Raw genomic sequence first — 11,601 nt, 5'->3', positions numbered from 1 at the left:
AGTTGTTTAGGCATGTTAAGCATAAGTTTGGAATTTAAAATTTTGGATTAGTCCATTAAGCTTGAATTAATGTGTGATTCATGGTTTTAATATTATTTTATGTGAATTGAGGCCTTGAGTAGGTACGTATTCTATTTTGGGATTGTTTGGTATGATTTGACAGGGTCCTAAGGGCCCCGAGTGTGTTTCAGATGATTTTTCGGACCATTTTACTCATGTTGAGTTGTTGTGTTCATTGCGATTGCGGATGTGATGTTGCGATCGCGTAGTGTGTTTGATGGCTGGCAGCCTTTTATTCTTTATATTTGTAGTGTATAACTCGCGATCGCGGAGTGTGTTTGGTGGTTGGTAGCCTTTTATTCTTCACGTTCGTAGTATGTAAGTCGCGCTCGACCTTGGGGAGCTGACACTTCGTGTTCGCATTGGACGATCATGATCACGTAATGTTTTGTCTGGATGGGGAAGCGTAGTGTTTTGGCCTTCGCGTTCGTGGGAAGGCCTCGCGTCCATGCAGTCTTGGGTGGATGATGCACCGTGATCGTGTCTCTATGGTCGCGTTCCATAAAGGCTTCTAGAGGTAGCTGATGATTGTTCTTCACGATCGCGAAATAGGTCTCGCGATCGTGAAGAGGACCATTGGGAAGACTCATTAAATATTTTACTTCGAGGGTTTATGTTACTTATCACATTTTGATATCTAGAGCTCAGATTTGGGTGATTTTGGAGGGATTTTCACGATTTGGATTGGGGTGAGTATTTTTTACTCAAATTTATTTATAATACATGATTCCAACTTTGTTTTTAGCATTTAATTAATGAATGTAAGTCAGGGAAACTGAACATTTTGGCAAAACTTTTCTAAAATAAAAATTAATGATTTGAAGGTCGATTTAAGGTCGGATATGGATGAAACACATATATTTGGACTTGTATCAAAATGGGTATTCGAAATTTGTGAGTCTTATTAGGTTCTAGGGTACCGGCTGGTTAAATTTTTGGTTGATTTTTTTATTTTTGTTCAAGATCGAAGCCTTATTGTTTAGGGTTGTTTTCTATGGTTATTATTGATGTTATTAAGTTATTTCGAATAGATTCGAGCAGTTCGGAGGTTGATTCACACGGGAAAAGATTTTTAGAGTACTGATTTGGCTTGTTTGAAGTAAGTATCATGCCTAGTCTTATGTGGGGGAATACCCCTTAGGATTTAGCCTTGATTTCTTATCTGTGTTATGTGAAAAGCGACATTACATGAGGTGACGAGTATGCACATGAGTGCTATGTGTGGCTTTGCGACCGTGTTGGATCGTAGGCTATTAATATGCCTTAATTTGATAAAGTAACTTATATGGAACATGCTTACACCACTTTGTGATTTCATGATCATGATAGTTACATTTGGCTTTGCCATAGCCATGCTTTATTGTTGAGCACCCCTCCGTACTTTTACATTATTGTCATGTCGTTGTGCATTTTGTTGGTAGATGTGAGCTTATATCGTAATAAGCTTTTGATATTATTATTTTTGTGATATTGTGGCACATGTGAACATGTTGTGTGGATTAATTGTTGTTGCGTTATGTATAATGGTGGCATTTCACTGTTGTTGATTATATGGACCGATATGGGTAGCTATTGTGATATTGTCTGGACAGATCGATATGGATGGCTATTTTGATATTATCTTAGCGGAGCAATACGGGTGGCTATTGTGATATTATCTAACAGCAGCAATATAGGTGGCTATTGTGATATTGTTTGGGCGGAGTAATACGGGTGGCTATTGTGATATAGTTTGGGTAGAGCGATACTTATGGCTATTGTTGTTGTGATAAAAAGTGGGCACGATGTGCTCTATTTGTGTGTGTTTTTTATGACTTGTTGTTAAAACTAAGCATTTACTTTGCATTAAATTTTTATCACTTAATCTGATGAGTTTACTTCTATTGTTTTCTATTATATTTTTGTTGTCAGTCTTTGATTGTTACACAAGTCGCTTTGACTAGTAGGTATCACATTACTTGAACTTCGTCACTACATCACCGAGGTTAGTCTTGATACTTACTGGGTTCCGACTGTGATATACTCATACTAGACGTCTACATATTTTTGTGCAGATCCAGGAGTTGGAGGTAGCAGACCCAGGCAGTGAGAGCTCATTTGATCGTGAGGATTCAAGGTAGAGCGGCTTGATAGTCGTAGTCTCTTGGAGTCCTTTCCTTATATTTATACTGTCAATTCTCTATCCGCACAGTATTGTATTTTGATATATTTCTATGTATTTTGTTAGAGCTCGTGACTCTGTACTACCTAGTTCGGGAAATATGTAGTGATTATTGCCATGTTGGCTTGTATTACCTTTATTCTACATTTATGTTAAACTCAATTTATTATATCATATTTTTATTGATCTAAAAACTGATAAGTGATCAGCTTACCTAGTTTTAGAGACTAGGTTCTATCATGACCCCTATGGTGGGATTTGGGTCGTGATAAGTTAATATCAGAGCTCTAGGTTATAAGTTCTACAAGTCACGAGCAAGTTTAGTAGAGTCTTGCGGATCGGTGCAAAGACGTTTGTACTTATCATCGCGAGGCTACAAAACTATTAGGAAAATTTCACTTTTTTCATTCCTTATCGTGTAGATTTATCGATTTTGGAGTTTGAGCCTTTGTCTTTTTATTCTCTCACAAATGGTAAGGAGACACGCTATTGGATCAGTTGAGCAGGCACCCACACCCCCTGCTAGAGCCATGAGAGGCCGAGAAGGGGTACGTGCTACAGCTAGAGAACCTGCCAGAGCAGCAGCTGAGGAGCCTCCACTAGCTCCGGTTGGGGAGCAGACACCTGAGGGACTAGTTAGTAGCCCTGGACTCCAGGAGACTTTGGCACACTTTTTGAGCATGTTTGGGACTTTGGCTCATGGGGGTTGAATCTAGTTGCACCAGCTACTTCACAGGCTAGTGGAGGAGCTCAGACGCCCACCACCCATACACTAGAGTAGTCGGCTCATGCTTATCAGATACCGGGTATTTTGTCGATACAACCAACAGTTGCAGTTTATCTCGAAGTGGGGCCAGTTGTGTTGGTTGAGGGGCAAAAGAGTTTGGAGGGGTTTTGAAAGTTCCATCCTACCCAGTTCAGTGGAGGGCTTTCTGAGGATGCACAGTATTACTTAGATCAATGTCACTGCATTCTGCGTTCTATAGGTGTGGTGGAGCTGAGCGAGGTCGATCTTACTACATTTCAACCGACGATACGGGCATATTGATGTTGGCAGACTTATGAGTTGAGTAGACTAGCTGGCGCAACACCACTTACTCGGTCCAGTTCTCTTTTTATTTCTTGAGAGAGTTTGTTCCATAGACCTATAGCGATGAGTTGCCTACCGAGTTTGAGTAGTTACGCGAGGGGAGTATGATCGTATCCAAGTATGCTATGAGAAGTTATCTCGTCATGCTATGAGGTATACAGAGTTATCTCGTCATGCACCTGCGTTGGTTTCCACTATCAGATAGAGTCCATAGAATTATTGAGGGACTCGGTTATATCCTTAGATTTGGGATGGCTCGAGAGTTGGAGGCTACATTCCATCAGGTTGTGGAGATTGTCAGGAAGTTGTAGCGTATCCACGGGCAGGAGAGGGGGATAGGGAAGGCTAAGAAGCCTTGAGGTTCTAGAAGATTCAGTGGATTCTACTCTTCGGCTCTGACCCATCATGGCGGAGGCTTCGTCAGTCGGCCAGTAAAGTTCACACTTTAGGTTATCTATAGTGCTCCAGCTAGCCAAGGACCTAAGGTACTCATATCGAACAACCATCTTTCGGTGCACCTTTTGTACAGGGTTCCTATAGTGGTTATTCTAGCAATTCAGCGTAGACTCATTTCCAACAGTCACGCTCGCAGAGGGGTTATTTTGAGTTTGGAGATACTAGGCACATTATGAGAGATTGCCCTAGACTTCGGAGGGGTGGACTTCAGCAGGGTACTCAAGCTATGGGTTCCGCTCCAGTTGCTACTTCACCTGTACAGCCAGCTATAGGTGGAGGACATGCAGGTAGAGGACCTCCTAGAAGAGGAGGCTAGGCCTGTTGTTATGCTTTTTTGGTAGGATTTAGGTTGTTGCATCAGATGATGTTACTGTAGGTAATATTCCAATCTATCATAGAGTTGCATCAGTTTTATTGATCTAGGTTCTGCTATTTTGTATGTGTCATCCTCTCCTTGCTTCATATTTGGATATTTCTCATGATTCTTTGAATACTCCTGTCTATGTGTCTATGCTCATTGGGGATTCTATTGCGGTATATCGCATCTATCGCTCTTGTTCAGTCACTATGAGGGGCTACAGATACTTTATCATTGTCCTGATGTGTTGTCCAGGCTTAGATGTGGATGTGTTGGCCAACATATCCTACCTTAGTCCAAAAGCCTTCATTATATTCCGGAAAAGCCCTACGTGATTTCAAGCCGAGTGAACTTGAACTTGCATTAGTGGTGATTTACATGAAGGGCAAGCATATGGTACTTAGAGTCGTACTTGTGACATTCTTTTGAGAAAGATGAGCGAACTTTTCACAAATCCTTGAATTGAGTGCCATATTCTTAAGTGAGATATGCTAACGGAGAGTAGAGGAGGAGGAGTTTGGGATCCTCAATGACCTACATGAAAGAGCGAGCTTCCTTGATGAATAAAGTCAACTCTTGATGCTCAACTGTCATATTAGAACTATTTTTGCTTAAAAATTCAAATCATTGTTGTGTTGATAATTCATAAGTGTTGTGGGTAATTGTTGGTCCTAATTGGTGTGTGATTGATTCACCTTAGATTAGCTGGAATAGCTCTTAACTTGTGGAGGTGGGAATTACTTTATCTACTTGAGGATAAGCAAAAGCTTAAGTTTGGGGGAGTTGATAAGTGGGAATTTTGACTGCTTATTTGCGCCGTTTAGCTTTCGTTTTAGCCCAAAAGTATTTAATTATATTGTTGAAAATTGATGAAATATGTTTAATTGTAGGAGTATTGGAAAATGATCCACAAAGTTGAAATCCAGCTCAAAAAGGAGTGATCTAAACTCAAGTACAAAAATTAGCACAAAGGCTTAAACTGTGGACCGTAGAATTCCATCTGCGGTGGCGGCACACAATGGGAAAGAAGTCCATCAAAGTCCAAGTGTAAAGTGCAGATCGCACATTTATTGTGCGGCCGCAGAAGTCAGCCACGCGACTGCACTCAGAATTGTGCAGTCCGCGGAAGTTCCCTGTGCAGTCGCACCAACAATTGTGTAGACCGTAGATTTTGAAAGATGCAGCTGCATTCCAAAATTGTGCATTCACAGGTCCAGCTCCTGTCAAGACTGAAGAAAATTGCGGATCGCTGATGGAATTGTGCGGCCGCAGAACCTCCGAAAGGGCATTTTTTCTGAAATTTCCAGTTGTGTATAAATAGAATAGTTTCACGAATTTAGGTCAAGTTTTGAATATTGGAACTCCTGTAGCGTTTTTTCTTACTGTTTTAAGCAACTTTAGCTTACTTTGGTGATTTAACATTGGATTTTTGCCTTTTAATCTTTGAATATGAGTTTTATCATCTTTTCTTCCTTGTTTTCTTCCATACCCATTATGAGTAGCTAGATTTCTAACTAGGGTTGAGTAGGTGTTTAATTTATGGATTGTTTATGGTTGAGTGTTTATTATTTAGCCTTGTTCTTGCATTTTATTGTAGAATTAATGGTTGCAAACATCATTTCACGCCTGTTTGACTTGGTCTCTACTTGAGAAAGAGAGACTTAGTCTAGGAAAATATGGCTAACAAGAATTTAGGATAAAATCAAGAGATTGATAGCCCCAATTAAAGGCTTGAACCTAGAGATAGTAAAACCCGATTTAAGCATTTTATCAACTGTTTGGTTCAATTACCTTTTGGACTTGAGAAAGCCAAATAGAGAAAAATCACTCTCTTACCGAGAGGTATTGAGTGGTTACTTGAGTGTTGATAGCTATAATACACCCCGACCAACAAAAAAAGATTTAAAGTTCACAACTCGTTAGGCAAACACCTAGGTGAAGGTCATATCCCTAGGCCTTTTAGAATATTTGAAAACAACAACAAAAACACAGATTCTTAGTTTCAATTATTTGTATTGCAATCTTAGTTGAAATTAGACCTAGAAACAACCATATTTGTGGAAGTGCAATCTAGATACTTCACGTGCTTAGTCCAAATATATACTACTTTATCTCATTTATATAGCTCCATATGGAATTCGACCCCGACTCTTAGTTGGGTATTACTATTGCATCGACCATTTCATAACCTCTAATAGAGGTATGAAGTTGAACAAGATCAATTTTTGGCGTCGTTGCCGGGGAGCTAAAAACGGATTTAGCTATATATTTGGTTTTGTGTGAGAGTTGTCTTCTTTTCCTTCCAGGTTACTAATCTTTTTTGTGAAACAATTGTAGGTGAACAATGGCTCTCAGCAACAATGATCCTCTTGGAAACATGCCTATGGGGGATGTGGATGTGGAAGATGGCCAAGTTGAAGAGGTTCCTCTTGAACCTCAAGCAAATAGACGAGGTCAACCGCCTCAAGACAACATTCCTATTCCACCCCGACCTCCACCAAGAGTGGCTCCACACGGGGTGTTTCTAAATGAAGGGTATGCAAGTGCTATTTTCCCGCCCCGCATTATGGCAGGAAACTTTCAAATCCTGAATGTAATGCTCACATCGCTAGAGCAACGGGGATTCTTTACCGGGGCTCCGAGTCAAAATGCATACAAGCACTTGAAAGGGTTTGTAGACACTTGTTGGGGGAGTAAACAGACAAACGTCTCAGAGGATGCTTTAAGGTTGAGGTTATTTCCTTTTTTATCTACGGGGAAAAGCCTTGGATTGGTTAGAGAGATTTCCAAAACATTCCATCCATACATGAGATGAATTGGCAGAGAAATTTATTTCCAAGTTCTTTTCTCCCAGGCATATGGCTACTCTCAGAAACGAGATTCTAGCATTCAAACAAGAACCCGATAACACTTTGCACGAAATATGGAAGAGGTACCGAAAAATGGTCAAAGAGTGCCCCAATAATGACATGACGGATGCTATGATTCAACAAACTTTCTATCGAGGGATCAACACTACCAATCAATGTGTGGTCAACCAACTTGCTAGTGGAAGTTTCATGACAATGCCATATGCGGAAGCTTGTGAGATCCTAGACGAAATGGCAGATACTTCATTGGCATGGAAAAGTAGAGCAAACATTCCTCAAGGTGATCTAAATGTAATTCACTTACACAAAGAATTGCATGATCATGGGCAAGCAATTGCTGAGTTGACCACCACAATGAATCAATTAGCCAAGGCTCAACTTCAACAAGTGTAAGGTCCTAAGCAATTCAATGCCATAAAGGGTGCTAATATGATGGTAAACAAGAGAAGACAAAACTACAAGTGCAAAACCATGTGGAAAATTATGTACAAGATGATAGTAGGTTTGATCAAGATGAATCTTACAATGAATAATAGGCACAAGTGCAATATGTAAACAACTTCCAAGGGAAAAGAAACAACTCTCAAGGCCCGAATCAATAACAATGGCAATCTCAAGGAAACCAAGGTAATTGGAATGGTGGTAACAACCAAGGGAATTGGAACAATCAAAACAAACAAGGAAATTGGAATGGCCAAAAATCAAGGCAGTTAGAGTGGCAATAGTCAACTATATTGGGGAGGCAACAACCAAGGAGGTTGGAATAATAATCAAGACAATTGAGGGACGGGCTTTCAGAGGCCCCTGATGTATCAACAACCGAGCAACCTGTCTCCTTATCCTTCCCATGGTCCAAGCTCTTCCAACAATGAGATGGGACGAATTGAGAATATGTTCAAACAAATGATGGAGAAGAATGTCGACTCTGATGACCAACTAGCCTCTCACATCACTTCAATTCAAAATTTGGAAGTTTAATTGGGACAAATCTCGCAAGCTTTGAACACTCGTCCTAATGGGGCACTACCAAGGACACGGTGGTGAACCCAAAGGGTGGGAACAACACGGGACATACCATGGCCGTTACTACAAGGAGTAGAAAAGATGGGGGTGCAACCACCTCAAATCAAAGGAAAATTGTGGATGACGAGAAAGTGGTACAAAGAAGATTAGATCCCGGATAATGTGGTGCAAGCAAATGATAAAGTGCGGATTGAGATTGATGACAATGTGGAAGAGTCTCAAGAGGAAGTGAACCCATCTAGGGAGCACATTGTTGACATACCGGAACCAGTAGTACCAAAGGCTAAGGCACCAATGCCTAGGCCTTCTCCTCCATATCTTCAAAGGCTTGCTAAGAAAAATGATGAGAATCAATTCAAAAAGTTGATTGATATGATGAAGAGTCTATCCATCAATGTGCCATTGGTTGAGGCTTTAGAGCAAATGCCCTATTATGCAAAGTTCATGAAGGACTTGGTGACAAATAAGAGGTCAATGAATTGTAAAACTATAAAGATGACTCATCAAATGAGTGCAATTGTGCATTCAATGGCTCCTAAATTGGAAGATCTCGACACTTTCACAATCCCTTGTACCATTAGAAGTGCCAACTTTACTAAAGCTCTTTGTGATCTTGGGGCAAGTATCAATTTGATGCCCTATTCGGCTTTCAAGACTTTGGGAATTGGGCAACCAAGACCCACATCTATGAGATTACAAATGGCGGATAGTACCATGAAGCGGCCATTGGGTATAATTGATGATGTATTGGTTCGTGTTGATAAATTCATTCTTCTGGCGGATTTTGTTATTCTTGATTGTGAGGTTTAACTATGAGGTGCCGATTATTCTTGGGAGACCTTTCCTTGCTACGGGGAAGACTCTAGTTGATGTTGAAGCCGGAGAACTTACTTTATAGGTTGGTGATGAAAAAGTGGTTTCCTTGTGTGTAAGTCTATGAAGCAACCCAATAGCAATAAGGTGTGCTCTTTTGTGGACTTGGTGACCGACGTGATTATTGATGAAATAAGTGTCGTCATGAATGTTGATGATACTTTGGAGGCCGTTTTGCTCAATTGTGATGATGAAGAAATGGAGCGTTACGTGGAATGTGTGAAATCTTTGTAAGGAATGGGATCGTACATTTATGAGCCCCGCAAATTATCCTTGGATCTTGAGAATAGAACCACTCCTCCAACAAAGCCTTCAATTGAGGAGCCTCCCGTCTTAGAGTTGAAGCCATTGCCTCCAAATCTTTGATATGAATTTCTTGGCCCTTCTTCTACTTTACCGGTTATTCTTTCCTCTTGTTTGACTAACATGCAGGTAAATTCAACATTGGTGGTTCTACAAAAGAAGAAGAAGAAGAAGAAGAAGAAGAAGAATGAAGAAGAAGAAGAAGAAGAAGAAGAAGAAGAAGAAGAAGAAGAAGAAGAAGAAGAAGAAGAAGAAGAAGAAGAAGAAGAAGAAGAAGAAGAAGGCTATTGGATGAACATTGGCAGATATTCGGGAGATAATCCCCACATTTTCATGCACAAGATCAACTTGGAGGAAGGTTCCAAACCATCTATTGAACATCAAAGGATACTGAATGAAGCCATGCAAGAGGTTGTCAAAAAGGATATCATCAAGTGGTTAGATGCCAGGATTGTGTACCCCATTTCCGATAGTTCGTAGACTTCTCCGATTTAATGTGTCCCAAAGAAGGGGGCATGACGGTGGTCTCCAATGATAAGAATGAGTTGATTCCTACAAGAACGGTGACCGAGTGGAGAGTATGTATGGTCTATCGCAAGCTCAACAAAGTCACAAGGAAGTACCATTTCCCGCTTCCCTTCCTATATCAAATGCTTGATAGATTGGCCGGCTGTGATTTCTATTGTTTTCTTGATGTGTATTCCAGCTACAATCAATTTCTTGTTGCTCCGGAGGATCAAGAGAAAACTACTTTCACATGTCCTTATGATACTTTAGCATTCTCTCAGATGCCATTTGGGTTATGCAATGTACTAGCAACTTTCCAAAGGTGTATGATGGCTATCTTCAGGGACATGGTGGAGGATTTCCTTGAAGTCTTCATGGATGACTTTTCGGTGGTCGGGAATTCTTTTGATGATTGTTTAGCAATCTTGGACAAAGTGTTGGCAAGATGTGAAGAAACAAACTTGGTGCTCAATTGGAGAAGTGTCATTTCATGGTCGAGGAAGGCATTGTCCTTGTCCACAAGATCTCAAAGAATGGCATTGAAGTTGACACGTCAAAGATTGAGGTGACTTCTAAACTTCCACCTCCAACTTCAGTCAAAGGCGTGCGGAGTTTCTTAGGCCACGCGAGATTTTACCGGTGTTTTATCAAGGACTTCTCTAAAGTGGTAAACCCGTTGTGCAAGTTTTCGGAGAAAGATGCTAAGTTCCATTTTAATGATGATTTCATGAGAGCCTTTGAGTTGCTAAAGCTCAAGTGGACCACTACTCCCATTATCACCATTCCAAATTGGAGTGTTCCTTTTGAGCTCATGTGCGATGCAAGTGATGTAGTGGTAGGGGCTGTTTTGGGGCAACGTATCAACAAGATCTTTCATCCGGTTTATTATGCAAGTAAGACCATGAATAGTGCCCAAGCCAACTACACCGTTATGGAAAAAGAGATCCTTGCCATTGTCTTTGCTATGGAGAAGTTTTGCCCCTACTTGATGGGTGCAAAAGTGATTATTTGTATGGATCATGTCGTACTCCGTTGTCTCATGAGCAAGAAATATTCCAAATCCCATTTGATGAGATGGGTACTTTTGTTGCAAGAGTTTGATATTGATATCCAACATCAAAAAGGGAGTGAAAACCAAGTGGCGGACCACTTGTCTCGTTTGGAGGAGGAGGGGAGGCCGCATGATGGCCTTGAAATCAATGACTCCTTACCCGATGAGCAACTCTTGGATATTTCTATGAAGTATGTGCCTTGGTACATGTATCTAGCTAACTATCTTGTGAGTGGTATCATTCCGGTTGAGTTCTCTTCAAACTAAAGGAAGAAGTTCAAACGGGATTGTTAAGACTATTATTGGGATGAACCGTACCTTTTCCGAATTTGTACGGATGGAGTGATTAGAAGATGTGTACCGGAGGAGGAACAAGTGGAAGTTCTTGGGGCTTGTCATTCTTCGCCTTATGGTGGTCACCATGGTGGAGCAAGAATGGCGACCAAAGTGTTAAGTTGCGGTTTCCATTGTCCCACTCTCTACAAGGATGCAAGTGATCTTGTCAAGCATTGTGATGAATGTCAAAGGGCCGGTGGAATCTCAAAGAAGAATGAAATACCCCTCACTACCATTTTGGAGATTGACATTTTCAATGTGTGGGGTATTGACTTCATGGGTCCCTTTATGAGCTCTTGTGGAAACACCTACATCTTGGTCATTTTGATTATGTGTTCAAATGGGTTGAGGCCGTTCCTTTGCCCAACAATGAAGCGAGAAGTGTGGTGTCATTTTTGAAGAAGAACGTCTTTACAAGATTTGGTACTTCAAGGGCTATTTTAAGTGATGGGGGATCGCATTTTTGCAACAAAGCTTTCGATACCTTACTCTCCCAAGTATGGTGTCACTCAT

This window comes from Nicotiana sylvestris, chromosome 4, assembly GCF_000393655.2.
Source record: "Nicotiana sylvestris chromosome 4, ASM39365v2, whole genome shotgun sequence".
Lineage (NCBI taxonomy): Eukaryota > Viridiplantae > Streptophyta > Magnoliopsida > Solanales > Solanaceae > Nicotiana > Nicotiana sylvestris.
This window is presented reverse-complemented; position numbering follows the sequence as displayed.